Source organism: Camellia sinensis, chromosome 15 (assembly GCF_055761805.1).
Source record: "Camellia sinensis isolate YWXY chromosome 15, ASM5576180v1, whole genome shotgun sequence".
Lineage (NCBI taxonomy): Eukaryota > Viridiplantae > Streptophyta > Magnoliopsida > Ericales > Theaceae > Camellia > Camellia sinensis.
The window spans coordinates 133,187,840-133,209,657 of NC_138975.1; positions in this window are offsets into that span (position 1 = coordinate 133,187,840).

Genomic DNA, 21,818 nt, shown 5'->3' on the forward strand with positions numbered 1-21,818 from the left:
CAGTACCTTTGACTTAGTGGTTGTGTTGTACTAGTGTAAGGTTACGGGTTTAAATTAACTCCTATTAATGTATACCGTAAGACACACACAAAAATAAAATAAAAAATAAATAAACCTTAAGTTCAAAAAATAAATTTATTTCCTGAACTTCCTCAAAAAAATAAAAAATAAATAAATATATATATATATATATATATATGTATTTAAAAAATCCCAAATGCAGAGGTTGGGCCTGAAATTAAGGATGTCCCATCAACATACTCATCAAGGCCCAAATCCTCATATATGTATGGACAACAAAGTGGATGAATCAGTAGACCCAACAAAATAATCCAAGAGGCCTCTAGTTTCTTTATTTGAGGGAAGGCCTTTTTAGCATATATATATATACATATATATATTATTTTAGCCAATTTTTTAATTTTCAGAATAAAAACCCAAAATTCAAAAAGGGAAAATGTGACATTCAAATACTATTTTACAAGAAGTTACTTGGTAGTCTTGGGGTATGTTCAAGAGTTGCCTAGAAGTATTGTAATTGATGAAAAAAATAAGATCTATAATTTTGTACTGGAGTATAAAAGAATAATAAGAGAACTTGGCATTTTGTGATGGGGTTTTAAGAGAAGAAAAGTATATATATATATTCTCAGTAATAAAACTCGAATTTAAATATCATGGTCTCATAGAGGAGCACTTCATCAACTAGGTCAACTCCTTAGTCTTCAAAATGATGGAATTTTTACATGGTTAATGTATATATAGGAATGGCAACGGGGTGAGGCGGGGCCAGGCCGGGGATCACACTTCCTGTCCCCAATCTCCGATGGTAAAAATTTTCCCTTCCCCGGCCCCGATCCCCGATAGGGAACCTATAACCGTCACCGTCACCGTTCCTGCCCCCTAACGAGGATCGAGTTTTCTCGACCCCGAAAATTCTCCAGCCCAAATTTGTTTCAACAATATCATCAACAACTTTCAACATCAACAAAATCATCAAGAACATCATCAACAACAAGTGGATCATCATCAATACTGTGTGCATCAACTACTAAAATATATATATATAGACAGATAGACACACGCACACGTACATGTATAAATACACATCAACATAGATCTGAGATCTGTATGTCATCAAACAGATCTGAGATCGGCGATGGTGACTGCGACGAACGACGGAAGAGATCGGCGGCGATGGACGACTGTGACTACGACGAACAAAGGAAGACAGCGGTACGAGGCGACAGAGGCGGTGGCGCTGAGAAGGATGAGAGGTACAACAGTGAGAGAGAGAGAGAGAGAGAGAGAGAGAGAGAGAGAGAGACTCTGAATGAGTAAATGAGTGAGAGGGAGAGAGAGAGATGAGAGACGGTGAGGAAGAGAAAGAGATCAGAGATGGTAACGAAGAGAAAGAAAGTAGAGGGAAGAGAGAGAGAGAGAGAGTATATAGAAAGTATATATATATCACGTCGGTCGGGGACAAATGGGGTCGTGACAGAGGCCAGGGTTTGGACACTTATCACCGTCCTCGGCCCGAAATTGATGGGGAATTAATTTTTGAATACCATTCCAATCCCATCGGGAGTATTTTTTAAAAAAAACTATTCAAATCGGGATCGAGGAATCGAATCCCTGTCGGATTGATTTCAAATTGCCATCCCTATGTATATATGGTTGCGGAGAAAGCAAGGCCTAGGTGTGTTTGACGTACTAAGTGGAAATTGGACTTGTTGAACCACAACAAACATTCTTCAAATATTTTAGAAATTTTTGCAGCCAAATCATTGAGGAGTTCCACATGAAACTTTGTAGCAAAGTTGTGTGGTCCTTTCACTATGGACTAACAAATTAATCAAAATACAACACTTCATTTTATAAGATATCAAATAAATATTTGGAAGAAACATGTTAAATAATTCCTCGAATCAGTGAGTGACAAATTAGAACGCTCCTTAAAGAAAAAAAGATAGGATTAAGACATGAATTGCAGTAACCCCAAAGAATTGGCCTAATGGGTATAACTCGGAGCCTAGGGGGTGTACTCCCTCTAGGTCATAAGTTCAACTCTCATTAGAAACAATCACTACAATAAATGAGAGTTTTAGAGACTAAATGTTTTGGTCTCTAAAAGTGAAAATTTTGTTACAAAAGATATTTAGAGACCAATTTCTATTGTTACGACGTTAAAAGATCGTCTCGAAAAATCAAAAATAAGGTTTTTAGCGACAAAATTTTGAAAATGTCACTAATAAATAGACTTTTAGGGGCAAAGTAATTTGGTCTCAAAATAGTTTATTTTTTGAGACAAAATTTGGTCTCAAAAGGATAATAATTCATCACTAATGTCTAATTTTTGTTGCTAAAAATATAATAGCAACACTTTTTGCAACAAAATTATTTGGTTCCTAAAATATAATTTTTTTCCTAAATTTTGGTCTCTAAAACTTTAATTTTTTGTAGTGAATCCGTTCCTTGGATTCACACCCACAGGCTCTACTCGAGATTTGTCCGATCCACGTAAAGAGAACGCTTTGTGTGGGTCTCGAGATTTGTCGAGATGCACATAAACTGACTCAAACACCCAATCATAAAAATTTAAAAAAAGAAAAAAGAAAAAAAGGACATGAATTGCAGCGATAATGAACCAAAAAAAAATAAAATTGGTTGAATGTGTTGGGAGTTAGACAATTAGTGAACAAAGTTCAACTAAAATTCAACTCATTCTATATAGATGGAACAAGAATGAAAGACTACGGTAATCCACAGTTATTTGTGAAAGAAAGCCAATGGGAGTTTCTATATGCATACCATCTTGTTTTTTTAAGTTCATATTTATTTGTTTGGATATCAATTATCAAATATAAATTAATTGTTCAAATATCAACTATTAAACAAAAATTAATTGGTTGAATATCAGCTATCAAATTGACTTTTGATTCGGTAATTGATATTTAAATCATGTATTTAGGAAATTGTTTTTCAAACAAAAAATTTATGTGGTGTGCTTTGGACTCAAAGTTAAATGTGTTGGCCTTTAAGCTAAAAAAACATTCAGTACCTTTGACTTAGTGGTTGTGTTGTACTAGTGTAAGGTTTCGGGTTTAAATTAACTCCTATTAATGTATACCGTAAGACACACACACAAAAATAAAATAAAAAATAAATAAACCTTAAGTTCAAAAAATAAATTTATGTCCTGAACTTCCTCAAAAAAATAAAAAATAAATATATATATATATGTATTTAAAAAATCCCAAATGCAGAGGTTGGGCCTGAAATTAAGGGTATCCCATCAACATACTCATCAAGGCCCAAATCCTCATATATGAGTCTAGGCCCTTGCAAAAAAAATGAAAGAGGTATGGACAACAAAGTGGATGAATCAGTAGACCCAACAAAATAATCCAAGAGGCCTCTAGTTTCTTTATTTGAGGGAAGGCCTTTTTAGCAAATATATATATATATATATATATATATATATATTATTTTAGCCAATTTTTTAATTTTCAGAATAAAAACCCAAAATTCAAAAAGGGAAAATGTGACATTCAAATACTTTTTTACAAGAAGTTACTTGGTAGCCCTGGGTACGTTCAAGAGTTGCCCAGAAGTATTGTACAATAATTGATGAAAAACAATAAGATCCATAATTTTGTACTGGAGTATAAAAGAATAATAAGAGAACTTGGCATTTTGTGATGGGGTTTTAAGAGAAGAAAAGTATATATATATATATTCTCAGTAATAAAACTCAAATTTAAATATCATGGTCTCATAGAGGAGCACTTCATCAACTAGGTCAACTCCTCAGTCTTCAAAATGATGGAATTTTTACATGGTTAATGTATATATAGGAATGGCAACGGGGCGAGGCGGGTCGGGGCCGGGGATCACACTTCCTGTCCCTAATCCCCCAATGGTAAAAATTTTCCCTTCTCCGGCCCCGATCCCTGATGGGAAACCTATAATCTTCACTATGTAGGAGAGGGTTCAAGAACACCGTTGGAAAATTCGAATATCTTCGAAAATCCTTGAAGAACAACTTCGAAGTCTCTAGAAGATAATGAGAGGCTTAGATTCTTCAATAGTCTCAACTTAAGAACACAAGAGTAAAGGAGATGATGGAGATAAGAGATTGGGTGAAAAAGAAGGCAAAATGGCTAGAGAGAGAATAATGGCAAGGCTCTCCCATGAATCTCCCACTTTCACTCCCAAGGTTGATAATGGAGAAGGGGAATTAGTTCTTTCCCAAGAGTTAAAAATCTCCAAAATCCATCTCTTGTAAAGCTATGGGTGGGTGCTATTTATAGGCATCTCATGATGTAGGATGGAGCCCATGTGCAAGGCACATGGGGAATATTCTCTCTAACCACCTTGTCCGAGGAGGTGACCTCTCCGAGGATGAGGAAAATCTCGAAGAGGAGATCAACCTCTCGGCGAACCCTTTTTCTTAGCCACACCTAACCAATGATCCCCAATCATCCCAAAGGGTCAGGGGTAGTCCCAGAGGACGTCCTGCTGCATAAGGGTCAGGGTAGTTCAAGAGAACGCACTGCCGCAAATATTGCCGAGTCTTATGGACCCCCCGGAGTCGTGCCACCTCGACCCAGGTATAGGCTAGTTTAACCGAAGAGTAAATTTATCTCCACTCACTGTCCTCAGGATCGGGTCCTTTGTTCGAACTCCATTAGGCCCATGGTTCTGGTGCGTAGATCCCGAAAAGCTCCGAGCCCGCAAGTGTTCTGGGACTCATTAACGGAGCGGCTTCTAGGTTGTGTTTGAATCCATTCGAAGCCAAGTGCTTCGGATCTCTAGATTCGTGGATCCGAATCCTTTCGAGTCCGAGTGCCTCGGGTCTCTAGGATAGCTCAGTACCCTTTCGAGTCCAGGTCCGAGTAAGTCTCTAAGTTCATGGATCCGAACCCTTTCGAGGCTTAGAGCGATTCAGCCCGTTTGATGGCAATAAATCCGGGCCCACCAATCTTGGACTTGCGATAAATTCAGGCCCACTAATCTTGGGCTATTGGGTCTAATTAATTTAGCGGACTCAAATTAGCTCCTCTTACATTTGCCCCTTGCGTGTATGAGGAAATTTTTTTTTTTTAAATTTTTCGGACACGCATATTGTCGTTTCTTCGGCCCTGCTTCGCATCACGTCCCAAAAAAAAAAAATGTTGTCTCGACAGAGCCTATGGATAAAGTTGATGACGCACTGTAATTTATGGATAAAATTTGACAAAGCAATAGAAAAAAAAAATTTGCTCTTTTTTTTTTTTTGTGCCACTGATATTTTAGAAAAAATGAGAAAATATACATGTATATTTTTACTCCAAGAAAAATAAAAAGAAATAAGGCACTCATTTTTTTATTCCTAAACAAACAAAAAAAAAAGAAAGGATAATACTCACACACATTTTTCTTGTTTGGCAAATCAGCCAATCCACTACATACATATACATGCATACGTGTATATAGAATATTGAGGGAATATTCCAAGAATAGTACCCATTTTTTTCTATTTAAGGAAAGGTTCAAAACCCTAAACCTCACCAACTATTTGCACAACCGCCATACCCATTTCAGCCTACTCTCTCTCTCTATATCAAGAGACCCAGTTTCTTCCTCTCCAAGAAGGTTTCGTTTCTGCACTGCCAGAAGCCACCGCTGTGCTCTTCTTCTTCGGCAAACCACATAGCTCCGCTTGTGCAATGACCTTCATCGTGACTCCAGGCCCCATTGCCGCCGCCGTCGTCACTGAAGACCCAGCTCCGACTGCCACAGACACCATAACCAAGCTGCTGACTCGCTCCAGTTCTGACTACTGCGGACGTCGTAACCCCGGATGCTGCTATTCTATGCCCTCGCCAACTCTGTCTCACCGTAGGAACTTCATTTTGGCCTAGAGATCCAGACACTCCGAAGCTCGGTTATGCCGACCAACATGACGCCGACCTCCCTGCAACGTCACTGCTCCTCTGCGTCGTTACATCCGACGCCGACCTTGACTTCCCAGCTACTCCGGAGCTCAGCGTTGTCTTCACTCTACTGCCACTTCACCACCGGCCTCGGCTGTCCAGCGTTCTTCCTCATCTTTGCTTTTGGTAGGCATTTCGAATATATATATATATATATATATGTATCTATTGATTATGATGTATATATATTATTTTTGTTTTAGAGCTCGGCTTACCCAGATCTTAGTTCTGGTTGCACACGACCACATCGCCGTGGCCCACGCTGCCGTCGGCTTCTCGCTGCTCTAGCTCCGACCAAACCGCCATCGGCCTCTCTCTGCTCCACCTCCGATCTTTGTTGCCTTTAACGGTTCCAACGCAGACCACACATGTTCGCCCACTCAACGCAACATGTGTGGTCTTGCCCAGCCTAGCTCAGTCTTGTTGATCAACGTCGACGCCGACTCCGCTACGTCTTCAACACTACCGTCGTCATCAACTGTCCAGCGCCGACTACGCACGTTGCCCTTTCAACGCGACGTGTGTGTGGGCCTGCCTAGCACTGCTCAGCTCGGCGTCGGCCTTGGGTGTATGTGCCACACATTTGTGGTCTTTCCATTGCTTCCAGCCGTGGTTCTCTATCTCCTCTCGAATCTGTGGGTAAGATCTTTTTTATTTAATTTTTTTCTTTTGGTGGAAACTCTTGTAAAGACCCACTTTCCTTCTCATTGTAAACTATGATACATTAAATAAAATGAATCCATGCTTGAACTTCCATGCTCTGATACATTAAATAAAATGAATCCATGCTCTGATCCATGCTCTGATACATCCATGTTCTAATAAATAAAATAAAAATAATATTGGTGATTTGAAATTCCAATGTGAAGCTTGAATTTGTTTGGGCTTTGCAATTTTTGAAATAGGCTGTGGGATTTATTTAAATGTTTTTTTTTTCTAACTTGAAATTTGCCCAAGAAATTCTGGGCTATTGCATAATTGAACCATTGCTGCTGAATTTTGCACTCGTAATAGGATACCTGCCACTTGAATTGAGCAATTAACATTGACTTGAGAGGAATATTCTCGTAATTCACATGACAATCCATTGAATCTTGCTACTGATGAGAAATGTAAAATACTGCGGATCTTGGGCCTGAAATTTGTTATTGAACTTCACTCTGTCCAAATTTTGAGCCCCGTATAAATTAAACCTTTAATATGGAATGTAGTGATTTTGAGAAAATGACCCGCTTGAACTTTATCACAAAATGGCCTATGACATTGCACCTCTTATTGACGATAGAAACTTGAACTCTGTAAGTTGATGATATACCCATTGGTATTACAATTTGTTGAGCGTGAAAAATACCCGTGAAAATGAATTGTTGATGACTTCCGAGGTTGAATTTGTTGATAAACCCATCATGTAAATCTTATTATAAAAATGACTGATTGTTGCGACCCTTAGCATAGTAGACATCGTGCCTGAATTCTAGGTGTAAAAATTCCTCGTAGAATTTGTTGGATTCATGGATTCTTTGAGAAACGAATAGTTGATGCCGAAATTTCATTCGAATGTGTTGCTTCAATTCCAATATTCTAAATTTTAATACAGTCAACTCCTTGCTATTTATACCTATTGTTTCAGCCATATGTTTTCTCGAAAGAAACCCGTTGTCTCGGGGTCATCAAAACCGGCTCTCATGAAAGAGAGGGATGTACCTCTGGCTTCTAAATGGATGAAATCTCCTTATTTTGGAAGGAAGGAGCCCTTCTGGTGGGCGGCTACCTCCACCACTTCTCTTTTGACTCCGAAGGGAGCTCCATTATGTCTCACTGAGGACAGTGACTCCGGACATGAGTCCCTTATTTCTCCTTCTTCGATGCTACGCTTTAGGATTGAGCGAGGGGACTTTCCATACTGTTATCCTCAGTTTAAGGCCTTCTCAAACCCTCCTTTTGGTTGGCAGGAGTGGGTCGATGATGTCCTCTCGGACAGGAGCCTCTGTCAACGGCTTCAAGAGGCCCAGTTATTGATCCCGATGAAAATATCTCGATCCCTATCCATCCGTCGCAACAATGCTAGCCTTGAAGCCATGGCTCTTCGGTGGAGCATCGAGACACATACCTTTATACTTGGCCAGCACGAGATGGGGCCCACCCTCGAGGATGTGTTCATGCTGTTGTGTCTGGAAGTGACCGGCCCTGATGCCTTCTACCCTGAGCGGACACCCTCCAAGGATGATTCTTTGATCCAATCTCTGAAGCTAAATCTTCAAGCTTGTGGCCGATGGAGTTCTGTATTTGATAGTTCAGCGAGGAGGACCAGTCGAGTAAGGACGGACCGTGCCTCCTATACTGCATGGATCCACCACTTCTACAAGGATCTTCAGCCCTTGGCTAGAGATGCTGACCCCGATTCTCGAGAGTATGAGGCCGGCCCGATGTATGGTTCTAGGCTTTATTTCTTGAGATTTCTGGCTTGCTTCCTTTCATTCTTCATTGTTTCGAGCACACCTCCGGATTCTCTCAATCCCTTTGTCTTCCCCTTGGCAATTAGGCTCTTCAGAGGGGATCGGATTCCTTTGGCTCCGCTATTTCTTGGGAATCTTTATTACCGGCTGGATCTACTACATCGAGACATAGTTCGTTCCGTGGGTCAATATGAGCATGTCTCCTTCATTCACAGCCAGTTCCTGCTTTGTTTCTTCTTCGAGAGGTTCTCGAAGTTTGCCCCCACTCCGACTGTATTCGAGGCAGAGGCTCTTCGGGAGATTGTGGATAAAGATGGTATCCCCGTGCTCGATACTGATGGGTCTCGAACATTTGAGAAAGCGAAGTCTTGTCAGCCGTTGATCACGCGTTGGTCATGTACCATTTCCACCTTATCCTTGAATACTCTGGTGGATGATCCCCGACGCTTTGTGGCACGGCCGTATGTATGCCCACCGGTGGGTGTGGCAACACCACTTATTTATCATGGTTCCTCCCACTCGGTGTCCTTTCCTTTGCCGAAGAACATCCCTGCACACTTTGTTGATATGCTGATAATGACCCGTCCAAGTCATTACCGGTATGGCATGAGGAAGGCGTTAATAGTGCCGTTTATAGACCTGATCGTGTAGCATGTCAATTCGGGTTTGACCAATGTGCCCCGGGGCCAGCACCTCCTTTGTTATCATTTTCAGAGAGCTACGGGCGCTTCAGTCGCGGACTTGTACACACCATGCTTCCTATATCCGGCTCTTTGACGATGCCAGGCTTGAGCCGAGTAGGGGGTTCACCCCCTCTTTCAGGCGATATTGACGGAAGACTATCGATGCATTTATTGAATTTGTCCAAAGCAGACTGACCATATGTTTGCCTTTGCCGATTTATAAGAAGGACTCTTCTCTTTGGCTGCCCGAGAGCTGAAAATCTGATCAGATGTACGAGAGTTTCTTCACTTCATCTGCTCCAGCTAACCCCTCGGCTCTGGCGTCTGTTTCTAGCTTAGCAATTACTTCTCCAGAGCCAGTCCCTTTGAATAAGGCCTCTGGTCCTCGGACGACCCGCCTTAAGAAGATGGCTCACAAGAGGGCTTCTGATGCCAGTCCTTCCGCTCCTCGCCTTTCCAAAAGGCTTCATGAGGTACTCGAAATTTTTTGATTTGAAGTTACTTTCCTTCTTGTGACTAGACCTTCTTAAATGAACACTTTTTATTTTCCCTTGTTGTGTAGGACCCTATGGCTGCTGACGTTCTCAGTACCGTGGCTACTGGCCATGCTTCCTCCACCAAGCCGGATTCAGACTTAGACGACACCCTCCCTTTGTCTGCCAGACTTGTAAAGATGCGCACCCCTCGTATAGCGGTTATAGATGATCATGATGATGATGAGACTGAGTCCTCCGATCATTTTTGTGACCTTATCTCGCACATGCGTCGTCACCGTCCTATCGTAACTGAGGAGGAGCACTGTCTTGGTGACGAGGTTGTCGGGGTGACGAGGTTGTCGGGGCTCGCCATTCTGATGTTGAGATTGTTGAAGGGACTGATGCCACAGAAATTGATGTCGCAGGCCATGCTTCTAGAAGCAATGTAGAGATGAGGTGCGCCTCTGGAAATGGTGTAGAGGTGGATGTGCTAGAAATTTCTGAGACTCGCTCTGGCACTTATGGTGATTCTCATCCTCCGGCCCTCCTTCCTTCTTCAGGGATGACTGCTATTGTTCAGGCTTCATTAGACATTGAGATCGATCAGGTGCCCTTTGTACTGCCGAGTGACTTTATTAATGCTAGGAGTCCTTTAGTTGCTCCGGCTTTGCACAATGATTCTCCTTCTAGTAATCTTTTTTTCTGAAGTTTGTCATGTACTTCCATCTATGAGAAATCTTTACTCAAATGGCTTTACTGTTCCCCGCCCCTAATAAGACTTCCTTATTTTTTTTTCTTCAGTGTTAGCTGCCACCGGGGTCCTACCTTCACCTGCCTCAGACTCTGCTCCGACTCTCTTTGTGACTCCTCGTGGTTCTCCTTCTCAAGGGGAGACACCTGCCTTTGAGACGACTGCTAGAGGTCCCCCTGGTAATCTTTCTTTCTGAAGTTTGTCATGTACTTCTATTTGTGAGAAATCTTTACTCAAATGGCTTTACTGTTCCTCACCCCTAATAAGACTTCCTTATCTTTTCTTCAGTGTTAGCTGCCACTGGGGTCTTGCCTTCACCTGCCTCGGACTCTGCTCCGACTCTCTTTGTGACTCCTCATGGTTCTCCTTCTCAATGGGAGACACCTGCCTTTGAGACGACTGTTAGAGGTTCTTCATCGCCAATTCCTTCAAATGTTTTGGATCTGAATCTCAGCGATTTCCACTTTGATAGTAATGCTTTTGGTCTTTCACCTTATCGCTCTGCATTCTCGGGCTCAGGACCTCTACCGGAAGTTACCCCTCTGGGTGGTTCATCTAACCCGCTAGATATTCGAGAGATTCCTGAGTAGTAGCTTTCCGACCCCGATTCCTCCTTCGGCTTCTGGTAAAGTATCATTTCTCCATTATTGGGTAGCTCCTAAGTTTGCTTCAGTTCTACAGCTTGTGCATTCGAGTTACCCGCAGACCTTTGCTTCATTTGCTTACTAATGTCCACTCATTCAGACTTCTCTTCTCAAGTCTTTTGCCACTATCTTATATAGTTTGGACAGGTAACGGCTGTGTGACCTTAATGGGAAAGCAGTCGAGACAGCGTATCAGGGGATCTCTGACATGGAGCGTCACAAAGTGGATTTATCATGGCTTCGGAAGCGCCTGGATGTAGCTTCAAACACTAGTCATCGGGAGGAAATTTTGTCTGTGCTTGCCTCTTATCGGACCTCTATAGATGAGACAAAGGCAACTCTTCGTGAACTTGAGTCAGGCTATGCTCGGGCCTTGGAGACTTTAGAGGCACACTTTGCTGTTTGTCCTCCGGATGTAGATGTGATGGGCAGCTTCTTTGAGAGTGTTTTTAGGAGAGATTGAGTTTTTTTTTTTTATATCATTACTTTCTTGCCCCTTTCAATAGAAATGCTTTATCTAGGACAATGCAATGAAATGACAAAATCTTTGCTATTTGGATATTTTCGCATCGTTTTCTCATTCTACTTGATAAAATATTTATTTCGAATGATACAATGGAAAGAACAATCATATGTACATGTTTATAAAAGCTGAAATATTCTCATTAATTCTTCAACTTTCTTGACAAAAGTATAATAAATTCATTGCAAGTGATGGGATAAAACATACATCATAAAGAAAACCAGCTTCTTCATAACGTAAGGGAAATACAACTTTTAGACAAAGTAGGAAAATGAAAATGAATTTCAACATGGATGAGTCTAACTACGGGTAGTAATGCTTGATAAACTTTGCATTGAGCGGGCCAGTTCGGAAGCCATCTTCAACCCTTACAAGCTTGTAGTACCCGCTTGAGCTTGCCTGAACCACCCTGTAGGGCCCTTCCCATTTTGGAGAGAAGTTGGGCAAGGGTTGTCCTCGCATGATTGGGTCTACAATCTTCCATACTAGATCACCTTTTTCGAACTTTCTTGGCACCACAGTCTGATTATAGGCTCGGGCGATGGACTCATGATACCTTTCCATGACTTTTGCAGCTCTGTCATGCTTTTCCTCTAAAGCTTCCAATCTGGTGGTTCGAGGCTCCAGTACCATCCCCGAGGCGAGAGCCATTCGAGCAGATGGTGTTTCCAACTCTATAGGTAACACTGCCTCGGACCCATACACAATGGAGTAAGGAGTTGCTTGAGTTGGCTTTCTCTTTGAAGTGCGATACGCCCATAGGGCTACTATCAACTGTTCGGACCAAGTCCCCCCAAATTCATCCATCATCTTGCTCAGAATCCTTATCAGTGTCTTGTTTGTGGCCTCCGCTTGCCTGTTCCCTTTTGGATAGTAGGGTGTGGATTTGTGATGCTTCACATGGTAAGTCTCTAGGAGGCTCTTCACATATTTGTTTATGAAGGGAGTTCCATTGTCCGAGAGGATGGTGTTTGGTACTCCAAACCGGCAAATGATTTTTTCCTTGATGAAGTTCGAAACTGCGGGACCCGTAGCTTTCTTTAGAGGGATTTCCTCGACCCACTTTGTGCTTAATTCTGTAGCTGCAAGAATCCACTTGTACCCCTTAGAAGGTGTGGAGATGGGCCCTATCAGATCAAAGGCCCAGGTATGGAACGGCCATGGCGTTCGGATACTATGCAGGTCTACAGCTGGAGCATGAATCAAATTTCCGTGTTTCTGACAAGTCTGGCACCTCTTCACGTGATGGGACGCATCTGACTCCATGGTTGGCCAGTAATACCCAAAGTGTATAAGTTGGTCGAACAGCCGAGCCCCTCCTTGATGCTCAATTTCGTGGGCTCTTTCGAGGACTAGATCTGACTCCTCCTTGGAGAGACACCTCAGGGGAGTGCCCTCAATACTTCTTCTGTAAAGCTTGTTCTGATCAAGAAAGTACCGCCTTGCTCTCCTCTTGAGGTGTGCAATGTCCCTTGAGCTTTCAGGTAGTGTTCTCTCTTTGAAATAGTCAATGTAGACTTGTCTCCAGTTAGGGGTATCAATTTCAAATCAACTCTCATCCTCCCGGATGTATGACTAACACTTGGGGCATTCCTTCTGTAATCGATTCGAGTCCTTCTCCATTCTTCTGTACAGACTGATATCCCCATCCCCACAAGACTTTTCATGGATCTTTTGTAGTCGGAAGCTTGCTTCTTGTTGGCCAACACACCGGGCTAGGAATCTGGTACCCTCTCGGAAGTAAAGTTCACCTTGAATAATTATGAATTGGGCAAGCTTGGCCATAGTCAGTTTTCCAACTTTACTTCTGAGTTGTTCGAGGACTTCTCCTCTCCAGTCCTCCGGAAGGTCTTTGTCTTCGGGTATTATTGAAGGTTCTGTTCTGTTCTTGATAACAATTGTCGCCTCTTCCTCTGGAATGTCAACTCTTGCCCCTAATGTTACGAGGGCATCTGAAAACTTGTTGTCGGAGCGAGGCACATGCTCTATTTCGACCTTCTGAAATTTGTCAAGAAGCCTTTGGACTGTTGTTCGATATGTGACCAAGGCAGGCTCCTTTAAGATGAACTGTCCTGAAACTTGCTTCACTATCAACTTTGAATCCCCGCGAATCCAAATCTTCTTAATATTGTGCTTCTCAGCCGCTATCAAGCCCAAAATAAGAGCCTCATACTCGGCTTCATTATTCGAATAATGGAAATCCAGTTTATAAGACAAATATAACTTTTCCCCACTTTTGCTTGTAAAGACTATCCCGGTTCCTCCTTTCCCTCCGGCTGCTGCTCCATTAAAGCTCAATGTCCAGAAACTTTCCTCGGAAGCCATAGCTGCATGCACTTCTCCTTTTAATTCTTCATTCACTGGTTCATAGTCACCACTTGGAAATTGGGCAAGGAGATCGGCTAAGGCTTGGCTTTTGATTGCCTTGGGAGCTACACATGTGATTTCGAATTCACCCAGTGCTAACAACCATCTTGCCACCTTCCCAGTTAGAGCAGGCTTGCTGAGGAGGTATCGAATTGGATCACTTCTAGTAACAATCTGAATCTGATATGCTAAGAAGTAATGCCTAAGCTTTTGGGCGGTGAATACCAAAGCTAAACAATGTCTCTCTACCAGAGTATATCGGACTTCTGCTCCTCGAATCTTCCAGCTGATGTAATACACCGGGCGTTCTGCTCCATCTACATCTTGGACCAATAATGCCCCTATGCACTTGGGGGTTGAAGTTAGGTACAACATTAAAGGTACCCCGGGCTGCGAGACTATCATGGTCTGAGGCGAGGTCAAGGCCGCCTTGATTCTCTCGAAGGCCTTTTGGAGCTCCTGGTTCCACTCGAACTTGGCATCTCCTTTTAATAATGAGCCGAAAGGGGCAGAGATCTCTGCAAGTGCTGGGATAAACCTTCGAATATAAGACACCTTCCCGAGGAACTTCTTTAACTCCTTCTGAGAATGCGGAGGAGGCATTGCTCTGATAGATTTGACCTTGTCTTCATCTGCCTCGATACCATGCCTGTGTACAAGAAACCCGAGGAACTTCCCAGTCGTCACCCCGAAAGTACATTTGAGAGGATTCATCCTCATTTTTAATTTTTGGCACCTCTTGAATACTTTCTCAAGGTCTCGGAGATGGTCCTCTTCTTTCTTGGATTTCACCACTAGATCATCAAAAATTACAGTCATAGCCCTTTGGTGAGTTGCTCCGGCATTCTTGAGTTCGAAAGGCATGACTGTATAGAAGAAGTTTCCGAGAGGTGTTCTAAAAGCAGTCTTTTCTCCATCTTCTTCAGCCATCTTAATCTGATTGTATCCGCTGAATCCATCCATGAATGAGAACATCTGGTGTCCCGAGGTGGCATCCACGAAGGTGTCGATGTGAGGAAGAGGGAATTCATCCTTTGGGCAAGATTTGTTCAAATCTTGAAAATCTACACATACTCTGATTTGACCATTCTTCTTCTTTACTGGTACTATGTTTGCCAACCACGTGGGGTACTGTATTGTCCGGATGAAACCAGCCTGTTGAAGTTTTTCAATCTCCTCCTTGATCTTCTCTTCGAGATCTGGATGATACTTTCAAGCAGCTTGCTTAATTGGCTTGGAGTTTGGGAACACATCAAGATAATGAGAGACTAGGTCAGGATCTAGTCCGGGCATTTCCTTATATGACCAAGCAAACACATCTGAATACCGGCTTATCAACTTTAACAACTGTTCCCGCTTCTCTGGACTGAGGCTCGAACTTATGAATATCGGCCTCGGTGCATTTTGTCCATCACTCAGATCTATTTCAATAAGTTATTCGGGCTGAGGCTTCGACCCATCTTGCATGCATTCTGGAGCCACTTCAGGCTTTATCACTATGTCATTGTCAGGGGGCTCTTTTTTTGACTCGGAGTCGGTGACTGAAGAAACCGACTCCCCACACCTTCATAAATAGTACACCATCTTGCCCCCTTCTTGGACTTTCATCACCTTCCGAGGAATAGACGGATTTTCTGGTCTAGACATCACCCGTTTACTTGATTCTGCCCTTGGCTCCTTGTCATCTTTGATATCCTCCCAACGAGGAATTTTGACCCCCTGAGGCTTAGAGGTGGTGGGAACTTCTTCGACAGCCAATTCGGTGAAGTAGATGGCATCAAAGTAATGAGCTTCATGGGTCTCGAAAGGCCTTTCTGTAGCCTAAATTGTCACCGTCTACTTTCCCCATTTAGCCTTAACACACTGATGATAACTTGATGGTACAGCCCCATATCGATGCATCCAGGTCCTCCCTAGAATGATGTGATAATTTGCTTTAGAGTCGATAATATGGAACTTGGTGGCCGAGCGAATCTCTTCGACGGCTAAATCAACTGTTACACATCCTATAGTAACTCGGCTTTTTTCCACCGAAGCCAGTGATGACTATCGGCTGTTTCACAATGCGCTTTTCAGGGATTCCGGCCTTTTCTTGAGTAGCGCGAGTCATAATATTGATAGAGGCTCCGCTGTCCAGAAAGGCCCTTTTGAACTCAAACCCGTTAATAAAAGTAGTTACGTAAAGCGGGCGGTTGTGAGAAAAAGGATACTTCCGATCAGTCTCGAAGAAAGTAATGGCACTAGATTGCTCTTTTTCCTTCCTCGGAATAGATCCCTCGGTCGACATGCATTCCTCATGGTGTGCCTCAGCTATATTGATGATAGACTTGGTGATTTCTGTTCTTGCCTCCCTAGAAAGTCCAAGCTGGTTGAAGAATTGCTTGAACTTTACACAGTCTTGCAAGGTTTTGGCATAGTGATCCGGATCTTTTTCCACTCTTGGAGGCTCGTAGTTAACCATCTCCTCGGTCTCTTCAAAATAAGCTGCCACATAAACATGGTGTCCTCCTCTTCCGTAGTACTCTTCTCCTCCTTCTGGATCAAAAGGATCGTCGACATGAGTTGTGAAGGTTCTGTCCTCTAGATCGAGAGCACTTCCGTAGTAAACTTGCTCACCCTCGGGCTCGAGGATGTCGTCCAGATAATAATCATCGTCATCGAGATTGGCGATAGCCTCAATCATCGGGCCTTCATAAGCTATCATAGCAACATTCTTGCCCTTGTCTCGGTGCTGAGGATATGGTTGTTCTCGGATATCTTGAGTCCCTTGCTTTTTGAACCTCAATTCATCTGCCTCGACTTTATCTCTGAAGATTTTCCTGAGAGTCCAACACTTCTCTGTCGGATGTTTCAATGTACGATGGTAGACACAAAATTCAGGGCTCTCACGGTTCTTTTTTGATGGCATTTCTTCGACATAAGGCAATTTTAGCTCTCTGTCGGCCACCCATTCCTTAACTAAAGCTTTTACTTCCTCGATTCCACATGGATAAGAAACATTCCCCTTTTCACCATTATATTGCTTTCTCTTCTGGCCTCTATGACCTCCTCCTTGTGACTTTCGGGTATCTGAGGCAGAGGCAGCAGCAACAATAGGTCCACGAGACGATTTGAAGCTGGTCTTGTACCAGGCCTTAAATCCAGACTCCTGAGCCTGAGGAATGCTAATGTTCCGAGCTGCTTCTATTAATGCTGAAAAGGTGGGTAGCTTGTGATTAACTAGAAACATTTTGTATCTGCTCAATGCCCCTTCTAGACAGATTTGAACCAGAGAACTCTCCTCCACTGTTTCATGGCAATCCATGGCCTTGTCCTGAAACCTTTTGACGTAGTCAAGGATGTCTTCACTTTCTTGCTGCTTTTCTTTACACAATGTAAGTGTGGTCACCTTCTCCGCCACTTGAAAGAACTTAGGGTGGAATTTGTTAACCATTTCCTCCCAACTTCGGACAGAGTTTGGGGCCAAATTAACATACCAACTATATGCTCTGTCGGTGAAGGACTTAAAGAATTCTCTCAGCCGGAGGACGTGGTTTGAACCATGAATACCTAGAGTCTCGATGAATCGCACAACATGTTCTCGAGCATTTCCTTGTTTGCCATCGAACTTGATGAACTTCGACACTGTATATCCCTCAGGGTATAGATAGCTCAGCATCTCAATGGGGTAAGGCGGCTTGACGTCCGGATCAGGCAAAGAGGGTAAGGTCTTCTTGCCCCGCTCGAGATCGAACATGGCTTGCACATCGACGAGAGTGAGAAACTGTTGAGGGAGAGAGTTCGATGGTGGTATTCCCGGAACTTGGCTTATGGACTCGAAAACTGAGCTAGGGGCGACTTGGCCATTCTGGTGCTGCGAATTCATCATTGGTGAGGACATTTGACGATACTGGCCATCAGTGCCTATGGACAAGCCAGTTGGTGATGGGATATTGAATTGAGGCCCGTAAAGTCCACCGCACGGCGCCACTATACCGGGTTGTGCTTGCAAATTTGTTGTCGGCACCAAAGGAGGCCTGCTTGATACTTGAGTAATATTTACTGGTGGCGTAACAAGATTAGGTATGAGTAGAGCTCCCTTTTGCGCCATCATGCCCCTCATGTTTTCCTGGACACCAACAGTCGCCGGAGCGCCATTCATTACACCAGAACCTCCCCTAGTCACCATTGGATCTTGGCTTGGCACGCCATGGAGCCCGGGCATGGGCAAACTACTGTCGCCTACTGCGGTTTGAGCATATGTTACTGTGGCCGTGTTGCCATGAGCCATAGGCTGATTGGGGCCTACTTCTCCTTGGATTTGATTTTGCACTCCGGCGGGAATAACTCCACCACTAGTTTGATTTCCATTTGGCGCCGGTGCAAAATTAGAGCTCACCACCAACATGGTGTGAGTGAGATTCTGAAGAGTGGTAAGAATCTCCTGCTGAGTATTTTGAAGTCCTTGAATGGCTTCAAGGAAAAGTGGTTGATCTGGAGCCATGGTCCTGTCATCACCACCATTAGAGGATCCTTGTTAGTGAACTTCATCTTCTCCTGCCATCCTTGTTGGAGTTGTGTGGATTCTACATCTTGTTGAGACCATTAACCAATCTGCCTCCCCAGCGAAGTCGCCAAAATGTAGGAGAGGGTTCAAGAACATCGTTGGAAAATTCGAAGATCTTCGAAGATCCTTGAAGAACAACTTCGAAGTCTCTAGAAGATAATGAGAGGCTTAGATTCTTCAATAGTCTCAACTTAAGAACACAAGAGTAAAGGAGATGATGGAGATAAGAGATTGGGTGAAGAAGAAAGCAAAATGGGTAGAGAGAGAATAATGGCAAGGCTCTCCCATGGATCTCCCACTTTAACTCTCAAGGTTGATAATGGAGAAGGGAAATTAGTTCTTTTCCAAGAGTTAAAAATCTCCAAAATCCATCCCTTGTAAAGCTATGGGTGGGTGCTATTTATAGGCACCTCATGATGTAGGATGGAGCCCATGTGCAAGGCACATGGGGAATATTCTCTCTAACCACCTTGTTCGAGAAGGTGACCTCTCCGAGGATGAGACCTCTCCGAGGATGAGGAAAATCCCGAAGAGGAGATCAACCTCTCGGCGAACCCTTCTTCTTAGCCACACCTAACCAATGATCCCCAATCATCCCAAAGGGTCAGGGGTAGTCCCAGAGGACGTCCTGCCGCATAAGGGTCAGGGGTAGTTCAAGAGAACGCCCTGCCGCATAAGGGTCAGGGGTAGTTCAAGAGAACGCCCTGCCGCAAATATTGCCAAGTCTCATGGACCCCCCGGAGTCGTGCCACCTCGACCCGGGTATAGGCTAGTTTAACCGAAGAGTGAATTTATCTCCACTCACCGTCCTCGGGATCGGGTCCTTTGTTCGAACTCCATTATACCCATAGTTCTGGTGCGTAGATCCCAGAAAGCTCCGAGCCCGCAAGTGTTCTGGGACTCATTAACGGAGCGGCTTCTAGGTTGTGTTTGTATTTATTCGAAGCTAAGTGCTTCGGATCTCTAGATTCGTGGATCCGAATCCTTTCTAGTCCGAGTGCCTCGGGTCTCTAGGATAGCTCAGTATCTTTTCGAGTCCGGGCCCGAGTAAGTCTTTAAGTTCGTGGATCCGAACCCTTTCAAGGCTTAGAGCGATTCAGCCCGTTTGATGACGATAAATCCGGGCCCACCAATCTTGGACTTGCAATAAATTCGGGCCCACTAATCTTGGGCTATTGGGCCTAATTAATTTAGCGAACTCAAATTAGCTCCTCTTACACACTATCACCGTTTCCGCCCCCTAACGGGGATTGGGTTTTCTCGATGCTGAAAATTCTCCGACCTAAATCTGTTTCAACGATATCATCAACAACAACTTTCAACATCAACAAAATTATCAACAACATCATCAACAACAAGTGGATCATCATCAACACTGTGTGCATCAACTACTAAAATATATATATATATATATGGACAAATAGAGACACACACACACGTACATGTATACATACACATCAACACAGATCTAAGATCTGTATGTCATCAAACAGATCTGAGATCAGCGATGGTGACTGCGACGAACGACGGAGGAGATCGGCGGCGATGGACGACAGTGACTGCAACGAACAATAGAGGAGGACAATAGTACGAGGTGACAGAGGCGGTGGCGTTGAGGATGAGCAGAGGTGCAAAAGTGAGAGAGAGAGAGAGAGAGAGAGACTCTGAATGAGTGAGTAAGAGGGAAAAAGAGAAAGAGATCAGAGATGGTAACGAAGAGAAAGAGAGAGAGAGAGAGTGAGAGAGAGAGAGAGAGAGTACATAGAAAGTATACATATATATATATATATATATCACGTTGGTCGGGGACAAACGGGGCCGAGACAGAGGCTAGGGTTTGGACACTTATCACCGTCCCTGACCCGAAATTGATTGGAAATTAATTTTTGAATACCATTCCCATCCCATCGAGAGTAATTTTTAAAAAAAAAAAACTATTCAAATTTGGATCGAGGAATCGGATCCCTGTCAGGTTGATTTCAAATTGTCATCCCTATATATATGTGGTTGGGGAGAAAGCAAGGCCTAGGTGTGTTTGGCCTATTTTGGAAAGATGGTAAAAAGTGATTTTTTGACTTTTGACTAAGCTTTTGGATTTTTTTGACAAATGATTTGGGAAGTTGATAAAAAGTGACTTTTGGTTTTTTTGATTAATATTTGTTTATGATGTCAAATCATAATAAAATGACCAAACTACCTCCATTTAATTTAAAATATTTACAACTTCACCTATGTAACACATTTTTACCCATAAGGGATAGAGTTATAATTTCACCATTAACTAAAAATCAACTTCTCAAATGAAAAAAATTTAAAAAAATTAACTTTTAATTTTTACTACAAATCAAAAAAAATAATTAAAAGCCAACTTCTCAAAACAAGGCATATGTCATTTTGCTTTTTTAGAGGATGGAAGAGAATAAGGAAGGAAAAAATTAGTGAGTCAGTTTATGCAGCAGCAGATTGTAATCTCATGCAAAAAATAAATAAATAAATGAAAATTAGGTGGTAGCTCGAAAATTTAAGGGTCGAATGGCCCGAAATTTGAAAAGGGAGAGAAGAGAGGGAGAGAGAAGGACGTCGTCGCCTCGCCGCTCGTCGCTTCTGCCGACGCCGTCGCCTCGCCTGTGCCTCCGCCGCGAGGAGCTCGTCCAATCCTTCAGCCTCGCCGCAGCCCCGCCTCCTTCTCCAGCCGATTTTTATGGCCCCCTCCCCTCCCTCCTTCCTCCTCCTCCCGATCTTCTTCTCCACCCTTCTTCTTCTTCTTTTTTCTTCCCCTCCTCCTCTGATTTTCTACTTCTGATAGGAAGACGAAGACCCAAAAAAAAAAAAAAAAAAAAAAGAGGCAAAGCGACGTCGTTTTGCTTTTTCGACCCATTCGACCCACGGATTTTCGAGCTACCAACCAGGGTTGTAAATAAATAATACACAGTACAACTCGATCTCTCCAAAGATTTTCATGCCCTGCAAAAACGACAGACCTGTAGAGACCTCCCACTGTTTGAATTTTCCTATTTGTCAATTTTTTTCTCTCTTTCCGAACAAATTGATGAAAATAAATTGGAACAGACTCATTTAGGGTGCTTCACTGTTGTTATCGGTTTTTTTTTTTTTTTTTTTTTGAAAACATAAAAACAGAAACATACATGGAATAATCGTTTCGCAAATTGTTTCATGGATAAACTCTTTTTAGGATACACTTCTAATTGTTTTCTAAATTTTAAAAAATTATTTTCGTACAAAAAATAAAAATATATATATATATATGAAAACAATAAGTGTTTTTAAGCTATTCATTAAAAACTTTTCATTATTTTTATTTTTGAAATCACGTAAAATAAAAATAAATAAATATACAAAAAGATAACAAAAAATAGCAATATCAAACAATAGC